This window comes from Camelus bactrianus, chromosome 3, assembly GCF_048773025.1.
Source record: "Camelus bactrianus isolate YW-2024 breed Bactrian camel chromosome 3, ASM4877302v1, whole genome shotgun sequence".
Classification (NCBI taxonomy): Eukaryota; Metazoa; Chordata; class Mammalia; order Artiodactyla; family Camelidae; genus Camelus; species Camelus bactrianus.
In genome coordinates this window covers 2816976-2836576 of record NC_133541.1, presented here as the reverse complement: position 1 = coordinate 2836576, position 19601 = coordinate 2816976, and the positions used below count along the sequence as shown (strand labels likewise).

The 19601-nt window shown below is 55.7% G+C and overlaps 1 long non-coding RNA gene across 1 annotated transcript in view; it reads right to left on the bottom strand.

Annotated features, from left to right (window-relative positions):
* The window catches only part of LOC123612925 (uncharacterized), a 29320-nt gene extending 15849 nt beyond the window's left edge, over positions 1 to 13471 (bottom strand). Inside the window, exon 1 of the long non-coding RNA XR_012502593.1 lies at positions 13416 to 13471. This is a non-coding gene — a long non-coding RNA (uncharacterized LOC123612925). The remainder of the gene's footprint in view (positions 1 to 13415) is intronic.
* Between the last annotated feature and the right edge of the window lie 6130 nt (positions 13472 to 19601).

The following is a 19601-nucleotide window of genomic DNA, read 5'->3' as shown; positions in this document are numbered from 1 at the left end:
GTCACCCTGGGTGTGAGCAGGAAAGGGCATCTGCCGTCTCAGCTGGGAGGTTTTAAGCTCAGAAGGAACCTTTGATCCCGCCCAGGGATCCTTCCCCATGGGCTGATTTATTGAGGCAATCCTGGCCCTGAGCCGGAACCTGACGTTATAATGAAATTAAACTCCGGGGACCTTGTGAGGGAAGATGAGAGCATCTCACACGTAGGGGCCGTATATAAGCAACCTGCAGCCGGAGAGAAGACCGCGGCCATCTCAGGATGGCGTGAATGTGTTCACACTCCCCCTGTGGGGTGTGGGACCGCTGTCCCCTCTCCTTAAATCGGGATGAGGCTTGTGACGGCTTCACCCGACAGGGTATGGCAGAAAAGGTGCCAGGTTCCAGACACGGACCTCAGAGCTAAGGGAGGAAATCCTGGGTCACCCTGCCAGCAGTCCAGCTCCCCTTCTGGAGGCCCCAGGGTGAGGCCCTGAGACCGTGTGGGGCCGGGGAAGGACACAGCTGCCCATCAGGCACCAGACATGTGAGTGGAGGGGCCCCGGCCAGCACCTCACAGGCCAGGGACAAGCCACCCAGCGGAGCCCTTCCTCAGGTGCCAGCCACAAAATCTGGGGCAAAGCAAGATGGTGGCCGTAAGCCACTGTCACACCATGTTTGAAATGTCATCCCTGCAGCGCACGGTCTTTGTTTCTCCAGGAACCTCTGACGTGAGCTCACGCTTCTCCCCTCAAGCTCCAGAGAATGAGGGTCACTGCCAGTCTACCGGGGCGACCAAGACTTGGGTGACTGGCCCAAGGTCAGGGGGCAGCCGCCTTGCTGGGGGCAGAAGGCTGAGCGGCTCAGCCCGCCTCAGCCCTGGCTTGTTGTGACTCTGGGCGCCCCAGAGCCTCCCCACGCTATCACTCGCCCTGTCGCGGGCACCCTTCTCGCCGCAGAGGCTGTGTCTGGGGCGGGACGCCCGGGAGCCGGCTTCAGACTCGGCTCCGGCACATCTTCTATGAACAGTCACTCCTGAGCCTCGTCAGGTCAGGACGCGCTACACTAGAAATGATGAAACACGCAGGTGCGCCTGTCAGATCTTTATGCCCTTCAACTGCAGACACTTAACGTCTCCTGAAGTTTTTATTTACTCGCCCCACTGTTTTCTGCAGTTTGACCATCCAGTGATTAACCAAGACTGAAACGTCCGTTTCCCATGAATTTTGAAAGCTCCTCTACATTTCAGCAAAGTCTTACAGCAAAGAGGGTCACAGGAAGTATTATTTCAAAAACTGAGAAAATAGATATGTGAACTTTCTTTTTTTTCTTTTTAATTGAAGTGCAGTTGATTTCCAATGGTGTGTTAGTTTCCAGTCCACAGCAAAGCAATTCACTCACACACATGCACACTTTTTCATATTCCTTTCCATCATGGTTTGTCACAGGACATCGAGCGCAGGTCCCGCTGCTGCACAGCAGCCCTTGTTGCGGACCTATTTACACACAGTGTGCGTGTGTCTGTTAGTCCCAAGCTCCTAATTCATCCCTCCTTCCTCTTCCCTGTGGTAGCCATAGTTTGTTCTCTGTGAGTCTGTTTCATTTGTATCATGTTTTCGATCCCACAAATAAGTGATCTCATATGATGTTTGTCTTTCTCAGCTGACTTCTTTACTTAAGATGACAATCGTGAGGTCCACCCACGTGGCTGCAAATGTCGTCATTTCATTCTTTTCTTGGCTGAGTCGTGACCTTTCCCATCTGCGCTTGATGTCTCGTGTGATGATCACCCCACGTGCCACTCCTCACCCCCAGTGTCCTCGGGAACTGACCAGAAGAGCAGAAAAGCACCTGTGGGTTTGCTTCTCCATGTCACACCTGCCACCCAAGATCAGCAGTGTCCCACAGAATGGATCTGTGCCTGCCCTGCTCGGCGTCATCGCTAAGACACACAATCCTCGCAGCACTGTCCACATCACTCCCAAGCGCAGAGGAGAGGCACTGAAACCCAAAACTACGTCCAGGCTTTTCGCGCTAACGGAGAACTACGTGTAAATCCTGCCCCTTTCCAGAGACCGGTCGTTCTAGTCACTAAATGGTCATTGCCTCAATCAGAAGCGCACCCCATGCAGAAGGCAGGTTTATTCACGGAGCAGCACAAACATTCTGGAACAAAGCAAAAAACTTCCAGCGCGGCTGATACTGTGAAGCGTGGAACCCATGACGATGAAATTGTCTAGAAAGCAGCAGCGCAGATTTTCAATTTCTTTGACTTTCAGCTGCAAGATTTGAAAAGTTAAAGCCACCTTCAGCTCCAGCTCACCTGAGCCGCTGGAGTCCTGGACTCCCAGCTGATTAGAGCTTTGTTCTTAGGAAACAGCAATTCTGAGAAGCTGAAAGATATATTTTCTGTGCGGTTCATGTATTCATTTCATTGTACAACACAGCCCAGGAGATTTGAGGCATTTAAAAGAAATTTTCCTGTTTTCTCTCCCCTGCAATTGATTTCCCGCAAGACAGAGACTCTGCCATTTCGGCTGCTGACACCCGGCTGCAGGCGGGGTCCCTGCCCAGCCCCCACCCGGGCTGCTCAGCACCCTTCCCAGGCTCCGTGGCCAAGCAGCCAGCCCACTGGGTAGTGGCCACAGTCCCTCCGTCTGGGAAGGCCGGTCTGAAGCTGGGATGGGAACCACGCTGTGTGAGCATCGCCCCTCCTCCCAGCCCTCGGAGCCCAGCTCCTCCCTCCTCCTGTCCCCACCCCTGCTCCCTCCTTTCTCCCCCTCCAAGGCCTCTGGAAGGGTCAAGGCGGATGCTGGACTCCTGGCCAACAAGCTGGGAGTCCCAGTTTTCTGTGGAGACCACAGGTCCCACGCCCACGGTGGAATCCCCCAGGCTGGCGGGGGGGGGGGGGTTACTTCGGGCAGTCTAGGCCGACCCTGAACCTCCAGTGTCTGTGCTCAGCACCGCGGGACAGTCGTGGGACAGGCTGACCAGACAACCCCTTCACCATCCCAGCGGGGGGATGGAGGCCAGGCAGGAGGGAACCAAACAGTCAAACACAGGCCAGAAACAGCCACCGTCACGCACAGGACACGAGGTGCATAAGCAGGGACAGGCGAGGGACGGGGAGCCCGAGGGCGCGGCTGGAGGGGTGGGTCAGGTCTGATCAGGAAGGGCTACGACCTGTGAGGACCAGGGACAGCCTGAGGCAGGTGCCAGCCCAACGCACAGCAGACAGACGAAGGCCACGTGGGCACAGGAGGTGAGGTTAACCTGAGGTCCTAACAGGACATGACGTGACTTGAGTTACATTTTCCGAGGTCACTGATATGACGTGCGTTTTGTTTCCAGGGGTCACTGTGACCGCAGTCGGCCAGGAGGCAGACTAGATCGGACGTGGTGAGGTTGGGACTCAAGGCAAGAGGTGACCGGGCCCTAGTAGCACCAGTGGGGGCGGGGCTGGAGAGCCAGTGGGTCCCTTTCGGAGCCCAGCTGGCAGACTTGCTGTCGATCGGGGGCGAGGGGGAGTGGGTGTTGATGGGAGCCCCCAGGGTTGCTTTACCGAGACTAGGAGACTGGGTGGGAGGTGGACGAGGCACCACCCCCAGCCCGGTCCTCCCCGCACTCTGGCCCAGTCGCTGGGCTGCGGTCACCACAGGCCCCTCTGCATGCGCCATGGGCCCACAGACCACCCGCCACTGCCCTGACCCAGCTCACTGCCCACCCCGCGAAGCTGCCAGGAGTCCAGCAGCCTCTCCTGGCGCTGCTCTTCAGCATTCCTCCGGGAAAGCCCTGGGGCCCCTCCCCACCGCGCCGCCCCTGGCCTGCAGCTCCAGTTAGATGCTCTACTCTCCTCTGTCCCCCTCTTCCAGGTCTCAGGACCAAGGTTCCAGACACGACAGGCAAGGAGGAGCCCCTTGGCGAGTGGCATTCCTTGGACAGAGCAGTCCCCCGATGCTCGTCCAACCCGGAACCCAGTGGGAGCCGCGGGACAAGCTGCCCCCAAAGCCATGTCCGTTTCCAAAAGAGGGCAACACTCGGGGCTCCCTGGAAGGAGCCGGGGCGACAGCCTAGAAGGTCCCGCTGCCCGATGGCATGGTCCACTCCCTTCTGGCACCAGGCTGAGCCCAGCTGAGGGCTCAGTGGACGCTGTACACGCAGTCGCGGAACCTGCGGCTCCCAGCCAGGCCTGGAGGGCACGGGAATCTGCACGGGAGGCTCCCTGTGAGACCCCCGACACCAGGTCCGAAGGCACGGCCACGCGGGCAGCCCACGTGGCACAGGGCGCCCCGGTCCTGCCGTGGAGGACATCACACGCTGTGCACGGTCACAACGGGAGAAGCCGTCCCGTGTGGGCAGCGTTTGGGATGGATCATTTCAGACACATTTCTCTCCTTTCTGCTCGAAGCCCTGGCATTCCTGACCGCGGGAGCCGGCAAATCCCGTTTGGGGACACTGCTTGTTGAATGGGTTGAACCAGGACCTCGATCCTGGGGTACTCTCCCAGCTTGAGCCCTGACGCCACAAAGCTCAGTCTTCAATTGTTTACCAGCCTCCACAGAAGAGCAGAACCGCGATGCCCCGTGGGAGTAAGGCGTCTGTCTGGGCTCAGGGTGCCGGTCCTGAGAGCTGCGGCCGCGGCAGCTGCAGGGCTGGCGGCCTCCCGGGGAATGACATCACGTCACGTTCGCGCTTTCAAAGGTTAACAGTGGCATCACGCTGAATGCACGAGATGATAACAAAAAAAAAAAAGATACACTTTATATTTAAACAAAATCATTATTTTGCTGATTATTTTGTCTTTCTTAATCTCACGTTTCAAAACCGCTTATTAGTAGTAAGTCAAAATGTAAGGCGCTCGCTTTGTTTTCTGTGCAAATAAAGCAGCCGACCCTCCACAGGTGCGCACCTGGAAACCTCCTGCGCCTTCCCCGTCTCCTTCAGGGGCGCTGCGGTTCTGCTGGTGAGGAAACCACACGCCTGGACAAAGACTTGGCCTTCCCTGCACAAGCGCCCCTCTGGGGGAGGCACGCGGCTCAGCAGGAGGAGCACGCAGACTCCGGGAAGTGAGTCCCCGTCTGTGTTGACTGCAGTGACGTCCGAGGGAAAGCGGTGCTGCTGTGAAACTCCGCGACAGGCTTCGCAGCCCCAGGAGGAGGTCCGGACCCTCCGGCCGGGCGGCCCGGCTCACACCGCCGCCGTCGCAGCAAGCGGCTTAGGCCCGGTCCTGCACGCCTGACACGCGGCCGTTCCTCTTTTGTGAAAAAGCTTGAAAGGAGGCAGCTTGCTTTTTCCCAAACCTGTAAGTTACGCCATAAAGCCCCCAAACACGCAGGGCCTCTCCAAGCCTGGTCTGTGCGGAGCGTGCCTGGTTCCTCGAACACCCAGTGGTCCCCAGCCGCCAGCGGCGCGCCGAGTCCCGGGGGCAAAGGGGTCGCGCCGCACGAGGCCGACTCAGCCTGAGACCCGGGCCCGGGGGCAGGCCTGTGGGCGCCTCTCCCCTGCTTCTCGAGCAGCCTGGGAGTGAAACTCCAGGCACCCGCATCAGCGCCTTTACCCCGAACATCCCAGGCCCCGGTCAGTGTGCAGGTGGGTCCCTCTGCTCCGCTGAGGGCCTGAGGCCCTGCCTCGCCCGCGCCCACAGCGCCGGCTCCCTGACGGGACAGAGAGCCAAGGGATACCCGGAAACAGCAGCAAACCCCAGCTTCACGGAGAGGACCTTGGTCAGGAAATCTTGGAAAGGAAGAAGGGAGGGAAGGAGGACTGTTCCAACTTCAGATCCTGTAAAAACCATAGTGGAAAATTCAGACATGAATTTTCACAAAAGTTCACAGAGAAACTCCTCCCCTGGTGCGTGGTGTAACCAGGGCCACCTGGCCACTAACATCGCGAGGGTCCAGTTCTCTCCAGCCCCTCGGAGGGGGGCGGGGCCCATCTTGGTCATCGCCCGCCCAGAGGATTCACTCCGGGGTGTGAGGGAAGAGGCGGTCAGATGGCAAAGCAAGGCCGCAGACATTCTCTCCGTGTTCAAAATCTCACAGGAAACGCTGGGCAAATTGCTACGTTCTCACAAAAGGAGCAAAACATGGTCACACTCACATCAAGCCGCACGGCCCTCCTTACTCTTCTTAGTCACTGACTAATGCGATGCATGAATGTATCCAATCAATCAGTCAGTCAGGACGTACTGACCTGCCACGTGCCGGGCCCTGGGCGGGCCCCAGGCAGGGGGCGCGGGGGGTGACGGTGTCCCGCCCTGTGGGCCCCCAGTCCGACAAGCACCAGGGGTGCTGGGGTGAAGCTCAGTGCCACAGAGCCCTTACAACAGCGTGGCTCTCTTGGGTCTTAGAATGAGGATAAGGCCCCCTCAGACCTGGGACAGAAGCAGGGGAAGCAGAGAGGAGCAGCCTCCTGCTCAACGTGCGCCTGGCCCAGGCGGAGTCCCTCTGCTGCACACGGCCGGAGTGCCAGGCTCCCCGGGGCGGTGCCCCAGGAGTCCTCATCCAAACTCCCAGGTTGAAGGACACCTTTAAACTCACTTGTGTTCATCATGACAAAGCTCACTTCTGCCTCTTCTCTGCGTGGGCGACGGAGAAAGGGCTCACACATCGGTTGGTCTCTGCAGACCGGGCACAGGAGGGACAGAAGGAAGGGAGGCGGCGGGCCTGGGACCCGGACCTGCGGTGGGGAGCATGGGACAAGCAGTGGACACTGCACTGGGAGACCCTGTGCTGCCAGGCGGAAGGCCATGGGCGTTCTGATGCCTGGATGGTCAAGCCACCTCCACGCCGTTTGCTAAATTCCCACTGGCTCCAGAGAGAAAATCTGGGAATGCAATGGCTGGAAACTGGAGGCCACAGTAATTGCCCAGGGTCTACTGAGAGTCTGCTAACAGCTTCCAGAAAGGGAAGAGGGGTCCCCAAGCAGCGGCGGTGAGCCCCTCAAGGGGTCCCCGGCCCCTGGCCCCGTTCAAGCGGAAGGAACAAGGCTCTCGTCACCCGACCCAGGGAGCCAGGTGCACTAATGGAAGACCACGTGTGCGAGTCCCTCTAGGTGGGAACTTTAGTCTTGACTTCCTTAGGAAAAAGCTCTTCCTTTGGATACAACTTTGGGCTTCTCTTTTATAAGAAAAAAGCTTCTTTCAAATTATAAGTGTAAATCTAAGCATATTTTCCAATTGATTCTTATTTCATTCCCAAGCCATCATACATCCTTCCTACACTGGAATCTCAGCTCAGGCTGCAAAGCATAGTTCAGTGACATCGACCCACCAAACGCCCATAAAATAAACACTAGAAAATACTAAGAGGGGGGAAGGGATAGCTCAGAGGTAGAGCGCGTGCTTAGCATGCACGAGGTCCTGGGCCCCATCCCCAGTACCTCCACTAAACACATGCATGCATGCATACATACGTGCATACACCTAATTACCTCCTCTCCACAAAATAAAATAATAAGAGTGTTAGGAGACATGTCGAGAGGCCCCACAGGCCCTCCTGCAAGGGTTCACCTTTTTATAAATTTCAAGGTTTCGGCAAACTCCTTGAACCCTACTAGGACACACATGAAAACAGGTGTGTGAATGTCTATTATTAGTAGCCTAATATATACATAGTGCGATGCAGCATTGGTTGTAACAGACAAAAGCTAGAAACAAACCACATGCCCATCTAGTAGCAAATTTATAGACAAAATGTACTGCACCTACGTGATGGGATCCACCCCCAATAAGAAGGAGCAAACCCCTGATTCATATTCCTCGTGGATGAACTTAAAAAAACGCTAAAGATTTTAAAACATTATGCTGAAAAAAATCAGATCCATAAGAGCATATGTTGAATTATTCCATTTATGTAAAATGCCTAGAAGAGGAGGAATTGTGCAGCTAGGAAACGAGGGAGGCAGTGGGGGTGAGAGCAGGGGCCGAGGAGCTGTCACACTGTTTGATGTGTTTGGACATTTGAAACATTATCAGTAGATGTTCAACGGGTCAGTGAGAGCATTAGGGAAGCACTGCACTAGATTCCTAGAATAGTAAGCAGTGAAAACGATCAGGCACACATTAACTCCAGGAAAAATGTAAAGTTATATAACAAAGGAAAAACAATCACAGTGTGGAACTTGGCTCCGCAGGAAATAAAAATGATTTTATCAAAACTAGTGAGAAAAGCACGCTGGGAAGACAGGGAAAGTCATGCTAGAAAAGAGATACAGTTTAGGGCACAAGAGAGTTAAGCTGTAACTACCAGGAGGAAGTCAATAGATATGGTCTAAAAACGAGAAATCAATAGTAAGATAACTATATTGTTCAGAAGTATAGAGACAAAGAGTTGAACAATAGGTGATAGAAGAGAGAGGTGCTTCTGGGGAACAAAACGAGATGATGAGAGTGTGATCTGGGGTAGAACTGTGTTTTCTTATAAACCTTGTAATATTGTTTGATTTTTAAACTGTATTGTTTGAAATAATAAAACTATTCAGAAAAGCCATGGCATCAAACAAAATAAGTACAATCTCCTTCGCCACCGTTTCCAATGTATATTTTAATGCCAAAAATGTTGGAAGAATAAAAATTAAATTACTTTGAAGAAATATTCACTCAATTTTTTTCTTATTTGTATCATTTTGCTGCAGATGAATGAAATTCCCTCACAGTCTGGAATCAGCACCCTCACCTAGGGAAGTGGCCAATCAGATGAAGGAGGTCATTGTTGGGTAGGGCTTTCAGGAAAGGCCCTCCTAGCCTTTCTCACTCTTTTTCTGCCTCTTGCCTGCAATGCAGGTATGATGGCTGAAGCATCAGCAGCCACCTTAGGACTATGAGGCAAACTTAGGATGGAAGCCAAATGAGGTAGGCAGGACAGCAGGAGCTGCGCTACCTGAGGAGGTTGGAGCCCCCATAACAGCCATGCACTGCCCACCTGCAGCCCCCTTGGATGCGGGAGAAATCATGTTCTGTTTTATTCAGCTACCAGTGTCTTTTGTTAGCCACTCAGCTCAGCTCCTCGTAAAATAGAACTTCGCAGACATTCTCTTCGTGTTTTTGCTCAGTGGACATCTAACATTCCTTCTGAACACTCCACGTATGAATCTATTTCATCAACAAACATGGTGTCCAGGGGAGCCAGGCAAGAAGTGACAAGTTAGAATTCATGACCTTCTATCGTAGCCTGTCCCGATTTTAGGTCACCTTCATTAAAAAGTTTCTCTGAATCCTGATCAGCAAACACCTTTCACAGTCCCCACCCATCATCCTAATTCTGCTCTTAGGCCAAGGGACCCAATCTGATCCTGCTCCCTAGAGCAGTCACTGGGCTGGACAAGAGTGGCGGTTTCCCGCTGGCAGGTGAGACGCGGGTGCTGGAGGGGACTGCCCGGGGGGCTCTCGGGAGGCGGAATCACACCTAAAGAGCCTCTGTTCCATCCGGCCACTTGCTCCTCTGCTCAGGGGGCAGCTCCCTGGGCCTGCACTGGGCAGGTGGGTGCAACAGTGGGTTGCATGGAGGACCCCAAAAGACAGACCCACACCTTCATCCCCAGACCTGGGAACAGGGCCTTGTTTGGGGAAAGAGACTTTGCAGATGTAACCTAAGGACTTTGAGAGGAAGAGCTTATCCAGGATTACCCGGGTGGGCCCCGAATCCAGCAACAGAGACACAAGGAGAAGCCACATTGAAGACACAGGCAGAAACTGGAGGGGTGCCATCATGAGCCCAGGGGCGTCTGGGACCTCAGACCCTGGAAGAGGCAGGAAGGAGGGAGGGCGATCTGACCACACCTGGATCTCGGACCCCTGGCTCCAGGGCTGGGAAAGGATAAGTTCCTCTTGTCTGCAGTGTTGGTTATGGCCACAGGACACCAGCACTCCCTTCTCATGTCCCCCTGCTTGGGGTATGTTCAGGACCCCCTGCTACCAGGCTCTAGTCCCCCAGTGCTGCTCAACACAGCCTCCTCGCTCCCCACCTGGGAGCTCCAAGTTTGCCCTGTCTGCACCCCAGAGACAGGGGCGAGATGGGCAGCCCCTGCCAGGGGTCACGCCCCTCCAGGGGGGGCAGACTCTCCACAGCCAGGGTTGTGGAGCATGAGAACCCCTCTGTGGACTCGCAGCACAGTGCTGGGTCCCCTCTGCACCCCCAGCCCCCGTGCCTGGTGCGCCCTCCTGAGCCGCTGCCCTGAGTGGCCGTGGGATGCCCTCCCCCCAACACAGATGCCCGCTGGGCTTGTTTCCGTGGCTCATTATTTTTCTCATGAAAAGTAATCAGTTTTAAACTGATTCCCCTTCCAGAGATGAAGATCTGGCAGGCAGCGCATTAACTCTGCCTGACCCGGCGCCCGGCTGCGCAGAGAGCTTTGAAAAGGTCACGTATCCCTAACTGGGAACAGGTCCCGAGGGACAAGGTGGCAGGAGGGCAGGTGGCGTTCCGCTGCTTTCCTGATGTGCACACACAGACAGAATCTGGGGAAGGACAGGAAAAGTCCCTTTACAAGGTGCCTTTCTATTGAACACACCTGAGTGGCGGCTGGAGTCCATAACCACGGCCACGCCCACGCCCATGGGCTCGGTGTGGCCGGGCGGCTGTCACTGCCACGCAGAGCACAGTCCCCAAGGCCGAGACCCCGGGGCTCCCAAAGACCAGAATGTTTACTCTCCAGTCCATGACAGGAAAGCTCGCTGACCTGACTGACTCGAGGAAGACGGGGCGTCCACGCAAACGAGTGTCTGCAGAAATGTGTGTTACCCTGAGTTTTATCCCAGTCGCCGAAATGGAATTAAAGCGTCAGAGACCTAGGGTCCTCCTCTCGAGTCCTCTCTGGGTGGTGTGATGCTGAGTTAGCTTTTATTGTTTCTGTGCTCTTTCCTCTGTTTTCCAAATTTCTCACAATCAGCTTTATAACTTACCAAAAGCATTGTTTTGGGAAGCAACCTAAGTGTCCCTTGACAGCTGACTGGATAAAGAAGACGTGGTGTATGTGTGCAAGGGAATACTACTCAGCCATGAAAAAGAGTAAAATAACGCCATTTGCAGCAACATGGATGGACCTGGAGCTTGTCATTCTAAGTGACATAAGCCAGAAAGAGAAAGAAAAATACCGTATATCACCACTTGTATGTGGAATCCAAAAAAAGGACACAAATGAGCTAATTTACAAAATAGAGAGAGACTCAGACACAGAAAACAAACTCATGGTTATGGGGGAAGGGGTGGGAAGGGATAAACTGGGATTTCAAGATTTGTAGATACTAACTAGTGTATATAAAATAGACAACAAAGTCCTACTGTAGAGCACAGGGAACTGTACTCGAAACCTGTAACAGCTCACAACGAAAAAGAATATGAAAAGGAATATATATATATAACTGAGTCACCATGCTGCATACCAGAAACTAGCACAGTACTGCAAATCAACTCTACTTCAATTAAAAACAAAAACATTGTTTTATAAAAGCTGGCATCGAGCAGAGCAGCCCAGGCTACGCGTTTTCTCCAGAAGACAGGACGTTCTTGGGGTGGTCGGGGAAGGGCTCAGGAGGACCAGGGGAGAACGGAAGACAATGAAGACCCCCAGAGAGGAGGGGGCTGGGGAGGGGAGGGGGTGCGTCTGTGGTGTCTAAGATGCACAGTGGTAAGAGCCGGGGTGTCTCGCGTTCCTGGCTGGTGCAGGGCAGACACGGTCCCTCCGGCCCTGCACACACTTGGATTGAGGACTGCGGGCCGGGGTCTCCACCTGCTCTGGGGCGTCCAGTGGTCTGAGGGCAGTCGTGAGCAGCAGGGGCGCGGGGTGGACTCCGGTGTGGGCAGAGCCCCTGGGACAGGCTGGGGGAGGGGGGCTAGGATTTCCAAGGGCTGAGCAGGGCACAGCCAGACGGCCGCAGACCCACATCAGGACCCCTCCCATCCGCCCTCTCCCTCTGGGCTGAACAGGGCCAGGGGCACCACGGTCACTCTGAGCGCCGAGGGCCTGGGCATCGGGAAGAAGGAACTCGGGCGTGTGCGGAGGTCACTCCCAGGAGACGCACACCAGCCAGCTGCACCTCTGTGGTGAGGACGGGCCATAACCGCCCATCTGCCTTCCAGGGCTTTCGGGACGGTGTGCCATGTGGGTGCTATTTCCCTTATTTGCTGCTCTGTAACAAAACCCCCCGAATTTGGTGCCCCTCAGCCTGGGCTTCCTCCCTCCCAGCACAGGGGCGTGGGGGTCCAAACCTGCTACCCGGGCAGCCGCCAGGAGGCAGGCCCCTTTGGGCCTGATCAGGAAGATCCCGGCCCAGCCTCCGGTCAGCTCTGCTGGCCTCTGGACACACAAACAAAGACGGGGACAGGGAGCAGCCTGGCCACAGAGCAGGGCCGAGAGGGGTCCTGCACTGGTCCCCGAGTCCTGTCACAGGTGTGATGCTGCGTGAAGGAGGGCTCGCTGTGGCCGGACAGGCAGACAGACGCGGCCTCGCAGCCCCCACCCGCCCCGGGCAGGACGGGCAGAGGCCCCGGCCGCGGGCGGGCAGCGCGAGGACCCAGCCGCGGAGGTTTCTCTGAGCTAGAGCAGCACGTTTCCCACAGATTGTTTTTTCTTGATTAAAAACTGATTTTCTGCCGTGCTCTCAGAATTGCTTTTTATTGCCTTTGGAGGAATGGAAGGGAGAGGAATAGAAAAAAAAATCTACTGTAAATAATCTTCCTCGGGAAAGAGACTTGAAGAGAAGAAAGCCTAATTTGTCTGCTTTTCCTTTTAGTGAAATAAGCGCGTACTTAATGCAAACGGCTCATGCTGCGCGTGTATCATCTTCACGTTCTGAGGTGACTGCGGGGAGATCGAGATCGCGGAAGCAGCGCAGCGGGAGACGAGCCCGCGCGCCCCCGCGGAAGGCCCTCCGCAGCCGGCCCCGGGGACGCACCGGCTCCCCGTGGCCCAGCGCAGGCACCGCCCCGCCTTCCAACTGCGCGGGCCCGGCCCGAGCGATCTGCGGCGTGACTGAAGCCCGGGGACTGAAGCAAATGCGCTTTGAAACCACGGATCTGCTGTTTACTCTCAATCCCTTTCCTTGAAGGAAACTATCAGTTCAATCACGCGCCTCCAGGCCCTGCCCGAACGGCCGACCGAAACGCGAGGTTCTTAAAAATGAGAAACAGCAGAGACCTCCGCGGGAGACGTCGGCGGGGACGGTGGGCGCGCTGCCCCAGCTCCGCTGCGGCGCGAGCGCTGGTCCCTCGCCCGGGGCTGGGCCAGGGTGGTCCCGGCCCCCCCACCCCCACCCCGGGCGTCTCCAGGCGCCGAGGAGCGCCCTGGAACCAGGGAGGTGCTCCTCGCGGAGGGGCTCCCACACCCGGCACAGGCCGCAGAGCTTGCGTCGGGGGCCGGCAGGCTGGACCCTCACCCACAGCGTCCGTGCGCGCTGCTCTGGGCTGGGCCCTGACCACGGCTTTGAACGCGTGGTTTTACTTACGTCTCAGCAGAGGACCCCGTCTAGATGGCGCCCTGTGCGCGTGCACCGACGTGGACGTGGGCGTGGAGGGTGGAGGAAGGAGAGCCAGTCCGCGGGGGGCGGGGCGGGGGCGGGGCGGGGGCGGGGGCGGGGCGGGGGGGGCTGGGATGAGACCCCCCCCCACCGTCCTCGGCCACCACCTCCTCCAGCTCACAGCTTCACTCTCTTACCTCACGACCTCCCGCCCGGAGACGGCACTGGGGACCCCAGGGGGCCCCCCAGGCACGCACAGGGCATGGCCCAGAGAGGGCCTGTGTGCCTTGCCCAGCTCTTGGGTCATCAGCCCTGCCGGCCTGGCCTGAGGAGACATGCCTTCCAGGGACCCGAGCTGCGGGGCAAGGCCGCCCAGGCAGAGCAGGGCCGCAGGGATTGTCCCAGGGCTCCGCTCAGAGGCCGGCCCGGGAACGGGGGAAGGCGGTGCTGCCTGTACCCGACTTGCCGCCGCTCAGGAGGCTCAGCCTCCCCTCCCCCCATGACCCACGTCCGGGAGGAGGACAGTCTCCGTCCGGAATCCGTGCCGCTGCTCGTCCGGATTCTCAGGGGTTACACCCCGACTGCTTCAGGTCCCGCGGGGGGACGAAGGACAAAGGGACTGCAGACAGGTGAGCTGTCCTGCCGCCCCACATCCCAGCCCAGCATCCGGCCCACTCCCCATGGGTCAGGAGGTGGCGTTCTTCCAGCCGAGCAGCAGATCCGTGCCCTTCCTGGGACAGAGCAGAGATTGCCAGCAAGAGGCCGAGTGCAGGCAGCCCAGGGACGGGGTGTCCACATCTTCCCACCAAGGGGGAGACACTGGGAAGCATGCTGCCTCCAGCAGGAGGACCCTCCAATGACTGGCCACCTCCCTGCACTTACAAGGGACGCCGAGATGGGCACGGCCGCTCTGGGGGTGGGCCTGACCCTGCCAGCATCAGAGGATCCCCAAGGCCTGCCCCGTGTCCGCTGCATGCTAGCGACGGCTCAGCCCAAGGCTGTGTCCCCAGCGCCCTTCCTCATCCCCTGCAGCTCCAGGGCCTGAGGCAGTGTCCACAGTCGAGGGCAGACGAACTGTTGCACTGTGTGCGCGCAAGATACGAGATTAGTCGGCCTCCACACAGCTCTCAGATGCCCCAAACCAGAGGCTCCTCAGCGGGGTCCATGGCAAGCTACAAGCTCCCCGATGTGGTGCACATTTTGGACAAATTCTTAGCAATGTGTGTTTTTCTAGAACAACTCAAGAAATGGTCCCCAATCTCCCCGAGTCTACCACACTGGAAGGCACGTGACCCTCCACATTCTGTAGCATTTTAGGGTCCATTTTGAAGGATGGCGCCAGCAGCTATGCAACTTCACCTTCTTGGCAGGAAGTAGATGTTTGTAGGAAACCAGAATCTTTGTGTCTCACCATCATTTATGTGTTCATAGTGCCTAACACCTTACTCTAACCACTATTTAGATATTTGCTAAATATTAGAGTGCATAAATGCATGTGAGTGAATCTGTGTGTGAATATAGGAGAAACAGACTAGGAGAATGAAGCAGTAGGTCTGGGGGTAGGACCAGCATGAAAAGAAAATGAAGAAAGTGTGATTTGGTTTGAGCATGAAGAGTGTGAAGTGTATACACTGAAAGCTGGACATAAACCTATTTATTATTCTTTGTAACATCTGCAGGATCTGTAGGAATATTCCCTTTTTGGATTCTGATACCAGTAATTTGTATCTTCTACTATTTTTCTTGATAAATCTCTGGGGACAAATCAATTTTATTAACTTCCCCCAAAAAACAACTTTCAGCTTTATTTATTTTCTCTATTGGTTATCTAACATATTTTATTGATTTTTTTTTCTTATTTTGTTATTTTCTTGATTTATTTTCTTTTTCAACTTCTTAAGAAGGAAACAGTATTGATTTTCAACTTTAAATACATATATATATGAATCCATCTAATGCTATGAATTTCCCTCTGGGCACAGTTTTACCTGCATCAACAGATTGTGACATGTTGTATTTTCATACATGTTTTATCAAATACTTATCTGTTTAGTAGCTCTAATTGTCTTATTTTATTAGTGGTTGCTCTAGTAATTACACTATGTGCCCCTAACTCATCACATTCTGCCTTGAACTAATATTATATCACTTCATGTATAATACTGTTTCCTCACTTCCAGACCTGTGTGTTATTGTCATCATGTATCTTATTTACATATGCATTATGAAACTCATAATACATTTTAGAATTATGTTTGTTTATTCAATAGATTTTTAAGAAAATTAAAGGAAATAGTATTTACATTTACCCAATATTTGCAATTTCCACTTCTGTTGTGTTTTGTTCCAACAGATGTTAAATTACTGGCGATTTTTATAGGATGGTTTCAAATACATGAGTCTTATTAACAAAACCACACAGAACTCTAGCTTTTGAACTCGTACATTAACAATCTGTAATTTGAATTTTGAGTACTTTAACTTCAGAATAAATAGACTTGAATAAACTTGGGGGGAAGTTGATAAAGGAGACATAAATAAGAAGATAACACACATGATGCAGTAATCTGTAGACTGACAGAAACTGACATGCGATTTGAGTCTATGGTTTGTGGGACACACACATTTACACACTGTCCCCATGTCGTCCTGTGTCTCCGTGTGATGCTGATGTTCCAAGGCAGGGCATCATCTACGGTGCAGTTGTGATGAAAAGCAGAGTGACTGCTGCAGTGATCAATCCCCCAATCTAGGGATTTATGTCAACCAGTTTGGAACTCGTCATTCAAGCAAAGTCCAGAGGGGTTGAGGTCAATATTCACAGTCACGGGGACAGCTGTCCTCCATGGTGCTACTCAGAGATTCAACTGACTCACACTCAAGTTTCCCCCACCTCAACCTGCAGCCCCCGTGACCTCCAAGTCTGAGGAACCACTGGGACCCCCACCCAGCAGTGCCACAGAGCACACCCGAAACCAGGCTGCTGGCCCTGCCCACCTCAGGGTGGTGGGAGTGGAACTCCGGCAGGAGAGGAGGACTGGATACCGGCCAGCACTGGTTGCATCACTCACACGTGGTAAGCACAGCTCTGCCCAGTGGCACCCTGGCCCCTCGTCCCTGGCTTTGTTGTGTCCCTTGCCCCCACGTTGACATGACCTGCTAAGAGCCCCCGGTGCTCCTGACAGGCTGGGGCTGCATCGCTGACCCTGGGACCCTGGCAGCATCACACACCTGGCCAGAGTGTCCTCGGGTGTCAGCTGCGTTGAGGCACCTCGGGGACAAAAGGTCTTTCCTTTGTGCCTTAAGAGGCTCCCTCATGAGGACGCTTGTTTGTGGCTTGTCTTTCTAAAGCTGTATCTCCAGGAAGACCATAGATACTGAGGCTGCTGGACGGTGGACTCACCCACCTGAGCGTCGGGTTCTCCTCCGTGTCCCGTCAGGTGCAAGCCACATCATCCTGAAGGAAGGTGGCTCCTCTCCCTTCTTTATATCACAAAGCAGTGAGAACAACCTTCTTTACAAAATGCAAATACCAGCATAAGGAGAGGCCAGGGGGAGCTGTGGCTGAGCCCACGTCCAGCTCGGGGCCTCCGAAGAGCACGTGTGGGCTCATGCCACCCTCTCGGGACAGGGGAAAGCGCATTCATCCCCCAGCTCCTGCTCCATGGGTCAGCAGTCCCAAGTTCACAACGAGCAAGTGACCAGCTGCTGCCAACAGGCCCCTCACTCTGGCATCCGGCACAGAGAGGGCCCTGGGCAGAGCCGGGAGGGGGCTGGCACCGCCATCAGGTTGCTTGTCCAGGCGCCTCAGAGGTGGGCCAGGAGCACAGAGGGCAGGGGACACGGTGAGCGTCAGTGAGAGCTGCCATCAGGGTTCGAGTCGGGAACGCAGCTTCTGAAAAGTGTTTCCATTCGATTGGGTGACCGAGGTCACTGATCAACGTCCACCTTTGCTTTTCAGGCTCACGTACCGTTTTGGAGAAGAGAAGCGTGGAGAGGGGGCCAGGATGCTGGGACTGGGGCGGGCAGCCAGCAGGGCTCTGGGTGGGGCCACGTCCGCCTGCACCGGCTGCACCTTGTCAGGGGAAGCGCTGTGTGGAGATGCGTCCTCTGCCCGGGGCCGGGTCCCCGCCGGGTCTGCACTCCAGCTCCGTGGCTCCCTGCGGGAGTCCAGGCGGAGCAAGCTGGTCCCTGCCTGTTTTCCACTAACAGAAATGCTGGCACCTTTTCCACATCTGGCTCGCTCCCAAATGCCTTCCTCGTCCTCAGGTGCTGCTCAGTCTCAGGCCACGGTCAAGGTTCCTGGGGGCTGACCGTCTTACACAAACCGCTCTCTGTCGACTTCACCTACCCTGCTCTCCCCACCAACCTACAGAGCTGGTTACCAGAAGGCAATCAACTAAACCCAGAAACAAAGTGGACTCTCAGAACTAAACGTAAGTATTACTGTTTAGTTGTCATTGAAATTAGTTTAACCGATTCCTGACTGACTGGATTTTGTGGTCCCCCAAAGGCCACCAGAAGCTCCTCTCCACGTGAGGTCAGGAGGTTTAGTTGGTTAAGGGGATGCGACGGCCCACTGGTGGAGCACTGAGAAAGAAATCGTGCGAACGTGGTCACAGGAGAGAGACGTCAGGGGTCTCCTGGCTGCGCGCATCAGGGAGCCTGGCCTCAGCCCAGCTCACTCGCAGTAGGCCTGCCGCCCCCGGTTCAAGGCTTGCGGGCGGGCGGGCCAGGCAGCCCAAGACCCACTGACCTGCCTGCCTGCACCCCCTCCCCACCCCTGTGTTGGCTTCATCCTTGGGCCAGCAGTAATATCTGCTTATTCCAGAGGTCACTTCCACATACACCTTGACCAGCAAAAAGGAGGCCCTCTCTTTTTCTTTCTTTTCATCACAAAGGAATCTTATCCGGAACCCTGAGCTGACCCCCCTTGCCTCTCAGGGGCCAGCCCTGTGTCTCAGGCTCATCCTGGTGGCTGGCAGCTTCTGAAGAGGCTCCCGATGGCCTTGCCTCCGGTTTCATGCCCTCCCCTTGAGTGTGGGCTGGACTTGGTGACAGAGGGGACGGTCTGTCACATCTGAGATTACCTGACACACCCCTGTGACTCCCATTCTGCCCACACTCTCTCTCCCCTCACATGCCCAGATTGAGAGCCGCCCGGCCAGGCCCACCGGGTGAGGGTGGGGATGCCAGGCACAGAGACCCCCATCTAGAATTGCTCAAGGGGCTGCATCCTGGCAGAAAACGTGGGTCTCTCCCCAGTCGAGCCTTCAGATGAGACCCTGAGGCCCCCCTGCGCTGTATCCAGGCCTGCAGCCCGCAGACACCCTGAGACACTGAAAGATGCGACGTCTTGGGGCGATTTGTCGGGGCGATAAATAGCTAGTGCAACGCTGGGTCACTCACAGGGCGGGGGTGAGAGCCAGTCAGGATGGGTCCTTGGAGCTGAGGTCCGGTCACCCTTTCCAGGGGCCTGTGGGGGAAGGGGGCGCTGCCCCAGCTGGGGTTTCCCGCAAAGGAAGAGGTCAGGCAGCTGGGGTGGCTGCTGGAGGTGTACTGCCTGGGGGAGAGTGGCCGTGAATGCCCCAATCCGCTCCTGCATTCAGACCTTTTTTCTGAGCACCTACTTCTCTTCCGGAAGGAAGCTGCGTCTTAAGTGAGCGTGAACAGCGCCCTGTGGGATTGTGTGAGTCTGGCCCGGGGGGCGGGCAGTGGCTGGGGCTTCCTGGCGGGCGGCCCCGGGCCGAGCTGGGCTCTGGTGCACTGCTGCTGAGGGTGTGCTGTCACGAGAGTCTTTTCAGCCGTGCGCTCGCATTCCTGTTATTGGCCGGGCCTCCTGAAGTCTCAGAAATGCGGTGGTGGATTAAACCGTGGAAAGTGGGCGAGAGAGTCTGACTCCTTCTCCGCCAGCTTGCTGGCAGGCGCTACTGCAGAATGCTTTTCTGATGAGGCGTTTATGGAAAATATCTCTGAGAGCCGTAAAACCAACTGTGTTTGTAAGAGAAAGCTATTGTGCCAGGAAGCTTTGTCAGAAACTCAGGCTAGAGGGACGCGAGGAACCAGCAAAGGAGGGAAGAGCAGGCCGGCAGAGGGCCCTTCAGCCTCGCGTCCGGGTCGCCAGGCCGGACCAGGCCACGCCCCCCCCCCCCCCGCTCTATTGCACACTCGTGT